This window comes from Phascolarctos cinereus, unplaced genomic scaffold (assembly GCF_003287225.1).
Source record: "Phascolarctos cinereus isolate Bilbo 61053 unplaced genomic scaffold, phaCin_HiC Scaffold_4;HRSCAF=312, whole genome shotgun sequence".
Taxonomy (NCBI): Eukaryota; Metazoa; Chordata; class Mammalia; order Diprotodontia; family Phascolarctidae; genus Phascolarctos; species Phascolarctos cinereus.
This window is the reverse complement of record NW_027555847.1, coordinates 418,120,031-418,136,252: the sequence shown is the minus strand read 5'-3', so window position 1 is coordinate 418,136,252 and position 16,222 is coordinate 418,120,031.

Below are 16,222 nucleotides of genomic sequence, written 5' to 3'. Positions count from 1 at the left end.
CCTCTCTGCTGGGAGAGGGTATTTAAGAAAGCCTGAGCAAACATAAATCTCAGAAACACAATGAAAAATACACCCCAACTTTGTGTCACCAAAAGAACATTTACACTCAGTGAAAGGCAAATATTTAATGGGAGGCTTTTTTTCCTTTTTTTTTAATCTACTATTACCAATGATCCACTCCTCTCTTCATGGGCACTACCATGGTGTTTTCAGACCCTCCAACACCATGACCTTCTCTCTTAAACCTTTTCCTCTCTTTTCAATTCCAAAATAGAGAAAAGTTAGGGATTTACTTACATCATGCTCTCTACATTTCCTACTGGTCTTAGGCGTTATACCAAGAAATCTCACCTAGTTATTTTTTTTCCTCCACTGTCCTCCAGATCTCATGTTGATTAATGTAGCCCTCTACTTTATTTATCCTCTTATGCTTTTCCCCCTAGTCAGTTCCTTCTGTTCATATTCCTGGCTCCCTATTTTCTATATACAACTAAGTGCCACAGTAGTTAGAACCCTGTATCTGGAATGAGGAAGACCTGAGTTCCCTTTTGGTATCAGATACTTACTAGCTTTGTGACCCTGGACAAATCACTTAATGTCTGTCTGCCTCAGTTTTCTCAACTGTAAAATGGGGATAATAATAGCATATACCCCCCAGGGTTGTTATGAGTCTCAAATGAGATAATATTTGTAAGGTACCTGATAAATGCTTGCTTCTTTATTATTCATAAACCACTATATTTTTCCTCCTATCTTGTTTCCTCTCAGTTTATCTCTGATCTATCACAAATTAACATTTATCTCTGACCTATAACAAAATAACAAATTAACATTTACCAATATCTGATTATGATGGGGGCAGGGCCCAAGCCAAGATCTTCGCCCCTTGCACCAAAGGGAATCTGACTCCCATTTGTCTACAGGTCCCAGCCCCTCATCTCCCTTTGAAAGCCTTAGCTTACCTTTTAATCTGATTCAGATGCACCTTTGCCCCTCACCCTAAAAGAATCTGGCTCCCTTTTGTCTATGGGCCCCAGAAAGCTCTTACTCTGGTCTTAAACTCTTATTGACTCCCCTTATCTCCCTTTGAAAGCCCTAGCCCCACCCTTTGATTTTATGCAGATACTTTTCAAACTTCTGCCTTCCTGTTCCCTCCATTAGCTATTCCTATTGTCTATTCAATCTCTCAGACCTTCCAATTCTTACCTAGACCCTTTTCCCAGCCCCCTTCTCTGGCCACCCAAAGTTACTTCAGTATATGAAAATTCCACCCTGGCCCCCATTCAGAGGCTGAGAATCTCAAGCTCAAAAGGCTGAGAATCTCTCATGACCCAAAGGCTGAGCTTTTCTCATGCCCACTTGTCCTTACGGGTGTCACCTGGCCAATGCGATTTATTGCTAATAAACTTTTCCTCTGGCTGAAGAAGATTTGAGTTGAATTCAGTCAGCAGGGCCCGGTACCGTGACCTTGGGGTGTCCCCCAGCAGCACCCCAAAATTCCTAGACCTCTTCAATTAGATATTTATAAGATAGTATTTACAAGATAGTTCTTGCTTATAGCAAACACCCATATATGCATATGCACTAATAATTCAAAATAGCTGGGGTATAGGCTTTATTAACAATGTTCTTAGTCACTAACATGCTAAAATGATGGTCTTACTGCAGGATTAATTTCACCATTTTCTATAAATAATTATCATTGCTTGAAACATAGAATCTTAAAGTACTAGAGAATTACTGTAGATATAGAAAGGACCTCCAAGATTTTCTAGCCCAACCCCTTCGTTTTATAAAGACAAAAAGCATTTATAGACAGAAGCAAAATGATTTGCTCAAAGTCACACAGTTAGTAAATAGAATTGCTAAAATTTAAACCCAGCTCTTTTGACTGCAAATTGAGCATTCCTACCACTGTGCCATGCTGACTCCCATATATCCACATCACCTGCGCTTAACCACAACCAGTATGAGACTCATATATTCTGTAACTCCAGCTCCAGCCCTAATTTCTTCCTTTGTTCTCATTCACTTCTCAAGTCCATTTGAGATAGACAGATGGACAGATGATAGAGAGGACGGATGATAGATAGATAGATAGATGGGTAGATAGATAGGTAGATAGACAGAGATGAACAGAAGATAGACAAGAGTTGAGAGAGACACTAGGTAGATAGATGGATATTAAGTAGATAGATTTTTATATTAATTTATTTTTTAGTTTTCAACATTCATTTCCATAAAAGTTTGAGTTTAAAATTTTTCCCCTTCTCTCCTCTCCCCCTTCCTAAGATGGCATGCAATCTGATATAGGCTCTACATATACATTCATATTAAGCATATTTTCATATTAGTCATGTTGTAAAGAAGAATTAGAACCAATGAGAGGAACCAAGAGAAAAAAGAAACAAAACAACAAAAAAGAGACAGCAAATAGTATGTTTCGATCTGCATTCAGACTCCAGAGTTCTTTCTCTGGATGTGGATAGCATTTTCCATCATAAATCTTTTGGAGTTTTCTTAGATCCTTACATTGCTGAGAATTGCTGAGTCTTAAAAATATAATTTATTAAACACTTATTATGTGACAGGCACTCTTGTGCACCGAGGATCCCGTCATGCAACTATGTCCTTGTCCTCGTGGAGCTTACATTCTAATGGAGGAAGATAGCCTATAAAAAAGGACTAAAATGGAGGAAAGGGAGAAAGGGAGTTGGGGTAAGACAGAGTGAATGCAGGAAATGGTATGGCGGCCTGGTTCCTGACTATCAGAATGAGGCAGGGTGAGAGTGGAGTCCTCCTTTCTAGTGGAGTGAAAATTGTTGGGCGCTGGGTCCCCTCCCCTTGGTAAAGAGACTGCAGGAAGTACATCTCAGTAGAACTTGGTTCTGGACCCAGCCTCTATTCTTATTCAAGTTCTATTCTCCCACCTGTGCTCAGTCCCCAGTTTGAAACTATTAGGTTACTATGAAAGGTTAATTGGGTAAGAGTTAGCTTGTGACCTGGGGTAAGAAGAACAAGATAACTAGATTGTTAAGCTTCTCCAGCTCTGCTTTCAGGTACTTGCCTGCTCCTTATTCAGTTCTGAGCCGATTCTTGACTCTGCCTGGCCCCAAGTTTTCCTATCTCATCATATACTGACCTCTAGTGTTTGAAACTCTATTTTAGCAAATTTATTTCAGTTTCCTAAATACTGATGAGCTTAGCAGCTGTTCTTGACCTCAATTCCATTTACTGAATATGTTTTGCCTCAAATCCTTCACACTCTTTGCTTCCAAACTAATCTCGATAGCCTGACTCTGACTTTTGATTGCTACTTTTGAGGGACTCTCTGAATGGTCTTGACCCTGGTTAAGTGCTTATGACCACGGACTGCATACTGGCCCTAAGCAATCTTTTCATAGCAGCTCTTTTTCCCTTGATAGAAAATCCCCAAAGCCCAGAAAAACTAAACACACAGAAGCAAGTTTCAGATTGGGGTTTTTTTTTAATGTGATCATGTAATGATATTTATGCTAAGTGAGCCTAGGATGCTCATACAGGAATAGCTCTATTAATTGATTCCTCAAAAACACAACTTTAAGTGAAATACATGGAAGGGAGGAATAGTGCAGTTAGGTTTTTTTAACAAAAATAATCAAAAAGTATATCTTGACCTTTGTTGATAACTTTATTGCTAAAAAACAAAACAAAACAAAACCAAAAAACCTTGAAATCAGTCTTTACTGAGAACTGAGAGAATAATGAGTATTCATGGGCAATGTGCTAGAATACACAAATGGCCCCAAGGTCTGACAACCTAAGTCACCAAAGTGAGGTTTCCCCTCCCTCCCCCCAGTTTTCTGATAAGCAGGCAGTAGAGAAGGGTCAGAGAGCCAGAGTCCGTCAGAATGATGGAATTTGTAAGAATGGAATGGAAATACCAGCAATTAGATAACATATAAAAAAATTGGCCACGGGGGGGGGGGGGAGGTGTTGGCCCGATGTAGAACCAAAAGCAGACTTGAATGGGGCTTCCCTGGGGGCTAGCGAAGATGTTTTCCGGGGCTGAATGGGAAGCTAAATAATTCACTACATCCTGGAAGGGAGATGGAAAGAGGAGCTAATTGTTTCCTCTTCAGGAATCTAGTAGCTTCTAGTTTAAAATCTAAGTATAGATGGTAATTCTTACATGAGCCTGGATTTTGTTTCTCTTTAAAACCAAAAACGACAACAACTTTTTCAGCTATTTTCACAGCCAGAAGAGAAAAATCCATCCCTCCAACAAACAGACAAAAGCAAGAGTCTTTAGGTTTAGTCCATCCAACCTATGGTGGCTGGGGGAGGCTAATTATTAGAACTGGGGCTGGGTTCAGGAGCCAAATTTCCATTCCCTTTTCTCTCTTTAGTTATCGGCTTGGCTGAATCCTGGGTGACTTTTTCCCTTCTGTGGGAGGGAGCAGTGTAGGAATGTTTGTTTAAGTAGCTGTTTGTAGAAATTAGAAGCTGTGACCTTGCCAATAAGGGTGATAGATGCAAAAGAACAAAGACTAAAACCTGGCACCTGACCTAACCCTAGCCAGCCTCAGGTCAGAGTCACACTATAATGGTTTTCCTAATAGGGTAGAATTAGGGTTGATTGTTTGGGATTTTGTTTTGGTTTTGTTTGGGAGTGGAAACGGGCGATTTCATTGATATAATAAACTCTGGCTACAAATGAGTCACTTGCCGGATAACTTAGTCTCAGAGAATTGCTTCGGGGGAGGGTGGGGAGCATTGTGAGAGGTGAAATGGACCTAGCCCAGGTCACATCCGTGGTGTGAATGAGAGTGAATAGAGGGTCTGAGAGTAAAAGGTTTGGAAACTTTTGGGGAAAATAAATAAATAAATAATTGGGGGGGGGGGTAAGACCAGTGAATTGTTCAGAATGCATAGTGAGGTAGTAAAAGCAGTCCAGGAAGAGAGAGGGCCTTATTCAATTATCTATAGAGGGTTACTTCCTGTTCAAATTGCTGAAGCCTGAGATTTTCAGCAGGGAGGTTCCATCTGATGAGCCTCTAAGAAGCAGAGGGGACTTTTTTCTTAGTTCCCTTAAGGAAGTAGGAAAGAAAAAGAGGATTTAGAGCAGGAATTGTTGCCACGTGTCTTTTCAAGGGAATATATAAATTTGTGGAGGATATTTCCTTTTAAAGGGCCAAGAGTATTGGATTTAAAACAAAAATGTTTTTAATTGCTTATTATTAATGATTATAAATTGGGATCTGATTGGATTTGTTTACTGTTAAAAAATGGTTGTTATGACAGGTGGTATTATTAGTTAATGGAACTGTTGAAAGTACTAAGAATAATAAGATTGATAATTTTCTACTTGTGATAATCTGGAAATGCAACTGATGTTATCTGAAGCTTATTGTATAAGTTATTACTATGTTTCTAAATTGTACTGTATTTCTAAAACTCTTAGATTGTAAAATTTGAGGAACCACTGTGAGGTAGAAATGGTGTTTAGGTAACTCTTGAATAGGCCTTTTAGTGATAAAGATGAGATAATTTAAAACTGTTAAATACCAAGTGAGGTATATTTGATTATAAGACTGATAGGAGATTTTCATTTAAAATCTTGACCATTATAAAAAATATATATGTGGAGGTTTAAAGTTATAGTTTCAACATATTAATGATGAGATGAATTATTCTCTCTTCAAAGAGATTGGGAGTGCATATATCTAAATTGATAATGGGTTATTTCAAAGTTTATTACAATTTGGGAATAATTTTATAATGTATGCCCTGTGATACAAACATATTTTATTGTAAAAAAAACTTATTGATATGTATTTGGAATTAATGAGGTATTCTCTCATATTAGGACCTCAATTAGAAATTGGAAAAATAAAATATACATATATACATATTTGTTTTTCAACGCAGGCCTTCTTTAGGCCAACTTTTGGGTTTGTTGAGGAATGGGCCACGGTGGGCCAGACTCAAGGCAGGGACTAGTAGGCCTGGGGCTACCAGCCACCAAATTCCTGATTGGGAGTGTCATTGTGGTTGAATCAGGATGTGGCGTGAGGATATCGGACCAGTAAAAAGACAATGATGGGCTAGTGTAGATAATAAAGAAAAGCCAGTCTAGTGGGGTGGGAGTGGCCCCGGGAGACTGGACCCAGTGAAAGAATTCAGAAAGAAAAAAAGATCTTTATTGGGTCTGTTCTAAGTTTTTAATATACTGCTTACGTATTTCTGAATGTGGTGTAATCTAGTAAGTAATTGTATTAGTTACGTTGTTGGAAAGGCGATCTATTTTATAACCCAGAATGTTAAATTAAGAATTGTGCCTTCAGAGGGGCAGCTAGGTGGCGCATTGGATGGAGCAAGAACCCTGAAGTCAGGAGAACCTGAGTTCAAATCCAGCCTCAGACCAAACACTTGACCCTTATTAGCTGTGTGACCCTGGGCAAGTCACTTAACCCCAATTGCCTAAAAATAAAATAAAATAAAAAAAGAATTGTGCCTTCAGAGAAGAAAAAAAAAAGGAATGAATCTGGGCTGTTGGGACATTCTATATGGTCCTGTTTTGTAACATTTCCTTTTAAGTATTGTAATTTAAGAAATGAGAACCTCCAAGTTTTGTCTCTGTTTAAAGGGAAGTTTTAGCTGGAATTATCTGGCTTTCACTTATGAAGCTTAAAATTGTTAACTAAGCTATTTGGAGTTATTGTTTAAGCCAAGCACTGGTAAAAGTATTTTGTGTGTGTGAAAAGAAACTTGATAATTATGCAAAAAAAAAAACCCGATTTTGTCAAATCTCATAATTCTCATACAGATACCTTTTGACTAGAGAATTTAGGTAACTAGGAATTTTATGGTAATTAGAAAATTGTAAGCTGTTTTTGAGAAAGGGAGATACTATTACAAAAAAAGTTTTGAAATCTTTGATACTCTTTTTAGAGAACCTACTAAATTTCTATTTGCAAGAAAATTATGTCCAAACCTACTGTGAACTTAGAGTTTCGTTCCTGGGTTTGTTGTATTCTTGGACTGGACTTAACTGGGTGCTTTTAGAGAAACCATTTCAATGGGAGCAGTATCAGAGATCTAAAGCTAGTGATTAATGCTAAAGCATCTAAATTTCTGTAATCAATTATTTAAAGGAATTATGAGAGCAGTAGTATTTGTCTGTGATCAGTCTCTTACTGTTACCAATGTGAGATTAAATTCTTATTTTCTAGGACATGTGATTTTGTGGGACAGAAATTTACTATTGTTGTGAGCTTTGATTACCAGGATAATTGTCTGAGTTGTCATGAAGCCAATAGTAGAATGGCATGTGCTGCAGGCTGAGAACTGATAAAGGTGGATGTCTGTGCCTGGGAAGAGTTTTGAGGATGACCTTGGACACAGCCTAGGTAGGATCTTCCTGACTCTATTTCCCAATTGTGCTATTTCCTTTCTGAAAAGGAAAATTCCCACCTGATTAATCCTAAGCCCTGCTTTTAACATCCAGTGACTGCAAGATTGGCTATCAGATATGACTCATGCCTGGAATCAAATAGAGCTATGGAAGTTCTTTCCTTCTGATATGATATATGACCTTGTCCCTCTGGAACATCTCTGAGTTATCATACGATGCAAGTATGAATAGCTTACAATTTTAATTTACATTCATGGACAAATAATAATAATATAGGGATAACATCCTCCTAAAGAGGAAATATTTAGACAAAATTATAAGACAAAGGTGTAATGTGATAGATGTCTAATTAAATAGGATAGCAAATTTTGAGAAAAGCAACAGGATTAGACTGATTCCTCTAAGAATTATATATAGATGTATATGATTGGCTTCCAAAATGTATCTGTCATGGAAATCCAAGCTTTAAGCATGTTTAGGTAAGAGATCACAGATTTGGATTTTTACACTAAGCCAGAGAAGTAGAGCTCCCTTTTTGAACTGCCTATAAATTAAACCTATTGTACACTAACAAGGAACTTAATGTTAGTTAACATTCGTAATACTGATTGTATTGATTTGTATGGTTCATGTCTAAGGTTTTCTTTGTTATCTTGATTACATGTAAATCTCTCTTCTCAAAACTAGTCTATTGTGAGCTCTCTGATTAGTTTAATCTGTACCTGACTCAATGTAATTATGCGATTTTGCAAATTATGAGAAAACTTTGTTGTATTGTTTGGACCTAGTCCTGTGTGAGTAGGAAAGCTGAACCATCTCTGTGCCTTTAACTAAAGACTTATGAGGGATTCTGTGATAACTAGGAATTCAGTTTCCTTAATAATACTCTGGAATTTGTGTTATTTAAGAACTTTTACACCAATTTAGTAAGGTTTAATGAACAAGAGTGGAAATGCGTGCAAGCTATTTAGGGCTCATTTTAGATATGTTCCTTAGGCAATGTGAGATTATGTAACATCTTAGGTTACTATAGAACTGAGACTAGTGTTCCTGTGTGTATTCCCATATGAGTTAGGGTTCTTTACAATTAGGTCAGGGGTTTGTGAGAATGTTATTTTGTTATTTGGATAATATCATACTTGTTTAAAGTTTTGTTACAATTAATAATGTTAAAAGGAGAAAGGCTTGTGGTTTATTTTGTAAATGTCATCAGAGAAACATGGCATGACTGAAAAATTTAAGATCCTATATGTACTGTGTTAAAATGGATTATTTAATATATCTATGTATGTACTGGAGCCTGTGGATTAATGTGAAGTATGAGACACTGGGTTCTGATGTGAATTTCTTGAACATGACAATTGGCCATAATTTCAATTTTGAGTTTAAAAAAAAAGAAATGAAATGAATAATCAGAGTTATAAGGATTAGAAATAGTAATTTAAAATTGTGCTAAGATCACTTTTGTAGGAGAATGGACAGAAACTGGTTCCCACAAGAAGATAAGAAGAAGATGCTGAGATGCTGTGCTGAAGATGGCTAGAATGAATACCAAGGACCAAAGGACTTCATTGGTGATGTTCCCTGCCAGATAGCTGTATAAGAAAAGACTTTTTGAATCTTAAAGGGACAATTGCACTATTATTGTTTTCTTTTGGGTCTCTGTATCTGTATTATGAAGGGGCTGCCCTTTTGATTTGTCAATGCCTATATTTACTTAAAGGGGTGATAGTTGGAGAGAGAGGAAAGAGAGCTGAGAAGAATTTGAATTCAGATTTAATGTGAAAGGTGCTATCATAAGAATGATAATTTCTATATGCGATTATATGGAAATGCAATTGATGTTAAGTTTGTTAGTATTACAAAAGTTATTATTGTTTCTAAATTGTATTGTGTTTCTAAATCACTTAGATTGTAACATTTGAAGGGAATTATCCTACTCCCGCTGTGTCTCCCCTTTATGCGGGACTCCTTGTCCCATTTTGGTTAAGATAGAAGGGAAAGAAATCAGGCTGATGGTTCTGAAGAGTCAGGGTTGAGTGCCAGTTTGAGACCACCCTAATGGTTACTAAGATTTAGTGGGATGTGAGAAATCTTCAGATAGTATAGAACAAGAGGAGGGATTGAATGGGATGTCCCAGTGAAGACTTCTCAGTGTAATTAAGGTAATGAGTTCAGAAGGTAGTGTGAGAAATGAACTCTCAGAAGTGAAGGCTCCTCAAAGGGTCAAATAATTCTTGATTACGACTTTCAAAGTCCTCCCCAACTCAGACCCTGTTTTTAAGCACTTAACAGAAAGAATAAGCCCTGCCTCACCCCCAGTGTGAGTCCTTTGCCCTTGGTGTCTGGCCTGTTTCCTTGTCTTTGAATTTCACGCCTAGAATGTAAGCCCCACCTCCCAGTTAAGGAGGTAAGGGATAGTGGTGGGTGGAGACTTGTTTGGTAGTGGGTGGAGACGTTGCTGTGGTGGGTGGGAGAATTGCTTTTATAAGGCAGCTCCTATTACTCCAGTCTCTCTCTCTCTCTCTCTCTCTCTCTCTCTCTCTCTCTCTCTCTCTCTCTGTCTCTGTCTCTGTCTCTGTCTCTGTCTCTGTCTCTGTCTCTGTCTCTGTCTCTGTCTCTGTCTCTGTCTCTCTCTCAGTCTCTCTCTCTCTCTCTCTCTCTCTCTCTCTCTCTCTCTCTCTCTCTCTCTCCTCTCTCTCTCTCCCTCCCCCCCTCCACATGTATCAGAGGAGCAGACAGCCATCTCGCGAGATTGTAATAAAGGCAACCTTTGCTTTCCACCTTGAGAAGTCTCTGAGTTTAATTTGGGTTGGGATCGCTGTCCCACAGAGTCTCATGGTGGAAAATGCTATCCACATCCAGAGAAAGAACTGTGGAGTCTGAATGCAGATCAAAGCATATTATTTGCTCTTTTTTTCTTCTGTTTTGTTTCTTCTTTCTTGTGTGGTTCCTCCTATTGGTTCTAATTTTTCTTTACAACATGAATAATGTGAAGATATGTTTAGTAGGAATTGTTTTTAAATAACTATATTTCTTTATGATTAAAGATCTGGTTTATAATTTTGGCCCCAGATGTCTATAGTTTGGTTTTTTGGTTGCTTTTTTTTTTGAGGAAGTGAATGTTGACAAATGAGGATTAGAGTTATTCTATCAGACGTTTAAGTGGAACTATCTATTTTGTCAACCATATGAATGAGCATGTTTCTGTAGGTACAGATCCTGAAATTAGATGAGCCGAGTTGTTAGAGTTAACAAGCTAGCCTACCTTTTACCCTTTATTCAAGAGGTACTTATAGATTGTCTGCATCTCATTGTCTTGACCTACTCAGTGCCTGGGAAGGGAGAGGTATATGTCTGGCTAATGATGACAGGCACTTACTCAGAGATTTATCTGTATGTGGAGCCATGGTTCACAGGCCCTATGTCTGAGTAGGAGAGTCCAAGGTCTATTAGTCAGGCATAAGAGTCAGTTCTATATCAGCTTGGCTAACCACGTCCAGAAGGGGCAAAAGAAGAGGTCATTCAGGCAGTATGGAGTAATGGATGAATAGAGGTAAGCGTATTGATCCAAAGCAGATTTATAATGCCTATTAGCAGCCAAGGGGAAATTTGCTCAATTCAGTTAGTTGGAGTACACCAATGGCCCTCTTGCCATAGAATGAGCAGTGCTAGCCAAGTCTCCCTATTCCACTTGATGTGCCATTGAAGGTGTCATGCATTTAGTTGTTTGTGTGTCGCCTTCCCCATTAGACATGAGCTCCTTGAGGACAGGGACCATCTTTTGTCTTTCTTTGTATCCTCAGCACTTAGCTTAGTGCCTGGTACATAGTAGGTGACTAATAAATGCTTGACTGACTGACTACCATAATCCCCTCCCCTGGAGAATAAGGCTATTGGTGAATAAATGAATATTTAAATAAATGTCTATGTGTGTATGTATATGTATATGATCTTTTAGATCTATTGTAATTCTAATTCTTTAGGTTACAAATACTAACAAGAATAAGCTTTTTACTTTAAAATTCACGAGCTGCTTAATTGAACCAGTTGTGATTTGCCTCCTGAAGCTAAGGTGAATATGTTCTCCATTTCCCATAAGAAAGAATCCTAGCAAAACCTTGGAAAAGACAAAGCCATGAGAGGTTTCCCACCAAATGTGCTCAAATAGCTATTTTCTTTCTCTTCAAAGCGTTGCTTTTTTCAGTGTTATTAAGTCCTGTGCTTACAGCTGTGAGAGTGCCTGCTAATAACTGCAACATTTAAGAAGACAGATTTGCCTCATTCCCTCAGAGGTTTGTGAAGGTAATCGTCAGGCAGGCAAACGGTGTGGGAAGGAGGGGGTGGAGGTGGGGGGGATAGAGTTGGAGCCAGAGAGGACCACCAGGGAGCACAAGGTGGTTGAGTTTGTGTTAAGGTGGGCCAAGAACATTTGAAATCAAGACTTCTGAGTCTGCAAATCTAGACTTTCCTGTATAAGTACTTAAAAACATGACACAACCAGTTATAAGGTAGACTCTTGGGAATAAATAAAAGAAGAATGGAAAGGAAGAGGAATATACTGGGAATGGGAGGTAGAGGAAGGATGGAGAAAATTATCTTTCATGATCAGGGTGCAGAAGTACAAGTCTAGTCAAATAAGGAGCAAGGCATTGGAGAGTGATTGACACTTGAACCTTCTCATCTACACTGGGCAAAGAGGGAGAAATACACACACACACACACACACACACACACACACACACACACACACACACACGCACACACACACAGAGTTGGTTACAGTTTACATTTTACTCCATAGGAAACAGGAGGGAAAGAGGAGAAGGGAGAAGTGAGAACAAGAAGGAGGGTAGGTTAGAGAGAGAATACAAAACAAACTCTAAGGATATACAAAACTGAGAGGATACCCATCAATTGGGGAATGGTCAAACGAGTTATGATATAGAAATGTGATGGAATACAATTGAAGAGGTCTAGAGGTTTGGGGGTACTGCTGGGAACCCCAAGAATGCAAAGCTGGGCCATGTCTGAAAGAATTCAACTCAAATCTTCTTCCAGCCAGAGGAAAAGTTTATTAGTGATAAAACACTTAGGCCAGGTGATGCCTGTAAGGATGAGTAGGCGTGAGAAAAGCTCAGCCTTTTGGGCTTGAGAGATTCTCAGCCTCTGAATGGGGGCCAGGGTGGATTTTTTATACACTGAAGTGACTTTGGGTGGCCAGAGAATGAGGCTGGGAAAAGGGTCTAGGTAAGAATTCCAATGGAAGGTCTGAGAGATTGAATAGACTATGTGAATAGATAATGAAGGGAACTGGAAGGCAGAAGTTTGAAAGGCATCTGCACAAGATCAAAGGGTGGGGCTAGGGCTTTCAAAGGGAGATAAGGGGAGTCAATAAGAGTTTGAGACCAGAGTAAGGGCTTTCTGGGGTCCATAGACAAAAGGGAGCCAGATTCTTTTAGGGTGAGGGGCAAAGGTGCATCTGAATCAGATTAAAAGGTAAGCTAAGGCTTTCAAAGGGAGATGAGGGGCTGGGACCTGTAGACAAATGGAGTCAGATTCCCTTTGGTGCAAGGGGCAAAGATCTCGGTTTGGGCCCATGCCCCCATCATAATTGTGCTTTGAGAAATGGTGAAGGGCCCAATTTCAGAGAAACCTTAAAAAGACTTATATGATAATTATTGCAATAAAAAATTCTAACTATGGTAAGAAATCTTATGAAAATAAACACCATGATTTAGTTAAAAGAATAAGAGGTATTATAGAAAAAAATAACATGATTAGAAAAAAGGTAAACATTCCAGTATACTCAGAAATATCTGTACTATTAAAAGAATTTTACGTTGATTTAGAAATTTTTTTTTTTTGCTTTTAGGCAATTGGGGTTAAGTGACTTGCCCAGGGTCACACAGCTAGTAAGTGTCAAGTGTTTGGTCTGAGGCCGGATTTGAACTCAGGTCCTCTTGACTTCAGGGTTGATGCTGTATCTACTGCACCACCTAGCTGCCCCTAGAATTTTTTTCCATAAAAGCTTTTTGTGATTAAAAAAACAAGACCTTAGTATATAAAACTAAGTTTCATAAATGCTAAGTCAGGTTTTAAATTTGTGGAGGATTTTCTTGGGGAGTGAGGTGAGGAAAATATATTTGTGACATAATGAGTGTAGGAAATTCCTATATAAGAAATTCTCTCAATCAATTCAGATTAGCAACTGATCTGAAATTTTCAATTTTAGAGACAGTGAGAGTTAAGTGACTTGTTCAAGGTCACACAGTATTTATATGTGATAGGAATTGGATCCAGGGGTTTTGATTCTGAGGCTGGCCCCCATCCACCGCATAATCTCAATGTCAGATGGAAAAAGGAAGCTTGAACACATACAGTTTGATGTAGAGATAAATCATAATCATCAGAGAAATAAGCAGGGATTAGAGGTGGTGGAAATTAAGAGGAATACTAATACTGGGGAAGGAATGCTTATGTCTAAGTCATGTCCAACTCTTTATGACCCCATTTGGGATTTTCTGGGCTGGAATGGTTTGCCATTTCCTTCTTCAGCTCATTTTACAGATGAGAAAACTGAGACAAACGGGATTAAGTGACTTGCCCAGGGTCACACAGATAGTAATTGTCTGAGGCCAGATTTGAGCTCATAAAGATGAGCCATCCAGCTTCTAGGCCTGGTACTGTATCCACTGCCCCACCTAGCTTCCCCAGGGGAGGAAATAGCTGAAAGCAAAACAAATTTCCTGAGGGAGGATGAAAAGGGGTGTGTGTGTGTGTGTGTGTGTGTGTGTGTGTGTGTGTGTGTGTGAGAGAGAGAGAGAGACAGAGACAAAGAGAGAAACTATAACATAATTAACTGGGGGTAGCTAACCAAATTATGGTATTGATGAGGGTGGGATCTGGACCCCAAAAAGGAAAAACTCTGGACTTTCCCATATGGCCAAATCTCTGGCATTTGCCTGAGGCTATAATCCTATCAACTGGCTTTTCATTATCTCCTACAGCTCAATCTCCCTATTCTGTTACCTAGCCCTCCATTGTCTATTTCCTTCAGATGGCCCTCAGGCACTTCCCACCTTTACTCCTATGTAGGCTCCATTCTCCCTTGGCCATATGGTCCAGGTCCCAGGCTTTCTGTTCATCCCAGTTTACTGGCCACTCCCATCCAGATCTTCCTTAGACCCCTCCTCCGGTCACCCCAAGCTACTTGGCCACTCCTACATCCCTCTAAGGTCATCTCTTCTCCATCAAGGTGCTCAGATTCTTATAATCTAGCCAACAGCTCAGTAGTGTTCAGATTCCTTAAGAGTCTGGCCAATATGGCAGATGTTCTAATAAACCTTGTTTTTGGCTGAAAGAAGGCTTGAGTCAAATTCATTTGGGCAGGACCTGTATGTCATGATTTCAGGGTCCCAGCACCCCTAAACCTCAACAGTATGTGAATGAGAAATGATATTGCAGTATAAGAAATGAGAAAGGATGATTTCAGAAAATCCTTGTTTGTATGAAGTGATACAGAGTGAAGTGAGCAGAATTAGGAGAACAAGTGATTCAAGGAAAGCAATACTGTATTTTTTTTAAAAATTATTTTTTATTTTTCAACATTCACTTCCATAAGATTTTGAGTTCCAAATTTTCTCCCCCTCCTTTCCCTCCCTCTACCCCAAGACTTCATGCAATCTGAGATAGCTCTACATATACATTAATATTAAACATTTTCCTATTAGTCACATTGTAAAGAAGAATTAGAGCCAATGGGAGGAACCAGAAAGAAGAAACAAATAAAAAAAGGAGAGAGATCAAATAATGTACATTGATTTTCATTTAGACTCCATAGTTCTTTTTCTGGCTGTGGATGGTATTTTCCATCATGAGTCTTTTGGAGTTGTCTTAGATCCTTCCACTGCCAAAAAGAGGTAAGTATATCAAAGTCATTGCACAATGTTGCTGTTACTGTGTACAATGTTCTGGTTCTGCTCACTTCACTCAGCATCAGTTCATGTAATTTTTTTCAGGCGTTTTTTTTAAGTCCACCTGCTTATCATTTCTTATAGCACAATAATATTCCATTACATTCATATGCCACAGCTTATTCAGCCATTCCCCAATTGATGGGCATCCCCTCAATTTCCATTTCTTGGCCACCTCAAAAAGAGCTGCTATAAATATTTTTGTACATGTGGGTCCTTATATATTTTTTTTAAAAAAAACCTTTGAAAGACTTAAGAACTCTAATCAATGCAACAATCAGCCATATCTTCAGGGGAGATATGACAAAGTATGTTACCCACCTCATGACAAAGAGGTGATGGACTCAAGGTAAAGAAGGAAACATGTTTTTGAACTTTGCTACTGAATGTTTTCATTTTTATTAACTGTGCTTATTTGTTAGTAGGGTTATTTTTCCCCTTTCTCTCAATCCAATGGAGGAAGAAGGAAGCATGTTAGCAATAGTGATGCCAAAAATAAAGGCCATTGAAATATTTTGCTTAAATGCCTAGAAGGGAACAGAAAGAAACTCAGAAGGAAGCATAACCAACCAAGAGTTTTTTTGTTTGTTTTTTGATGAGGCAATTGGGGTTAAGTGACTCACCCAGGGTCACACAGCTAGTAAATGCCAAGTGTCTGAGGCTAGATTTGAATTTAGGTCCTCCTGACTCTAGGGCCAGTGCTCTATCCACTGTACCACCTAGCTGCACCCTGCCCTCCCAAGCCAAGTGTTTTAAAAGTAACATGTGGAATTACATACTTTTTTTTAAAAGATGAACAAGTCATATGAAATTGACATTCACAGTTTCATATGCAATCCTTCTTCAAGCT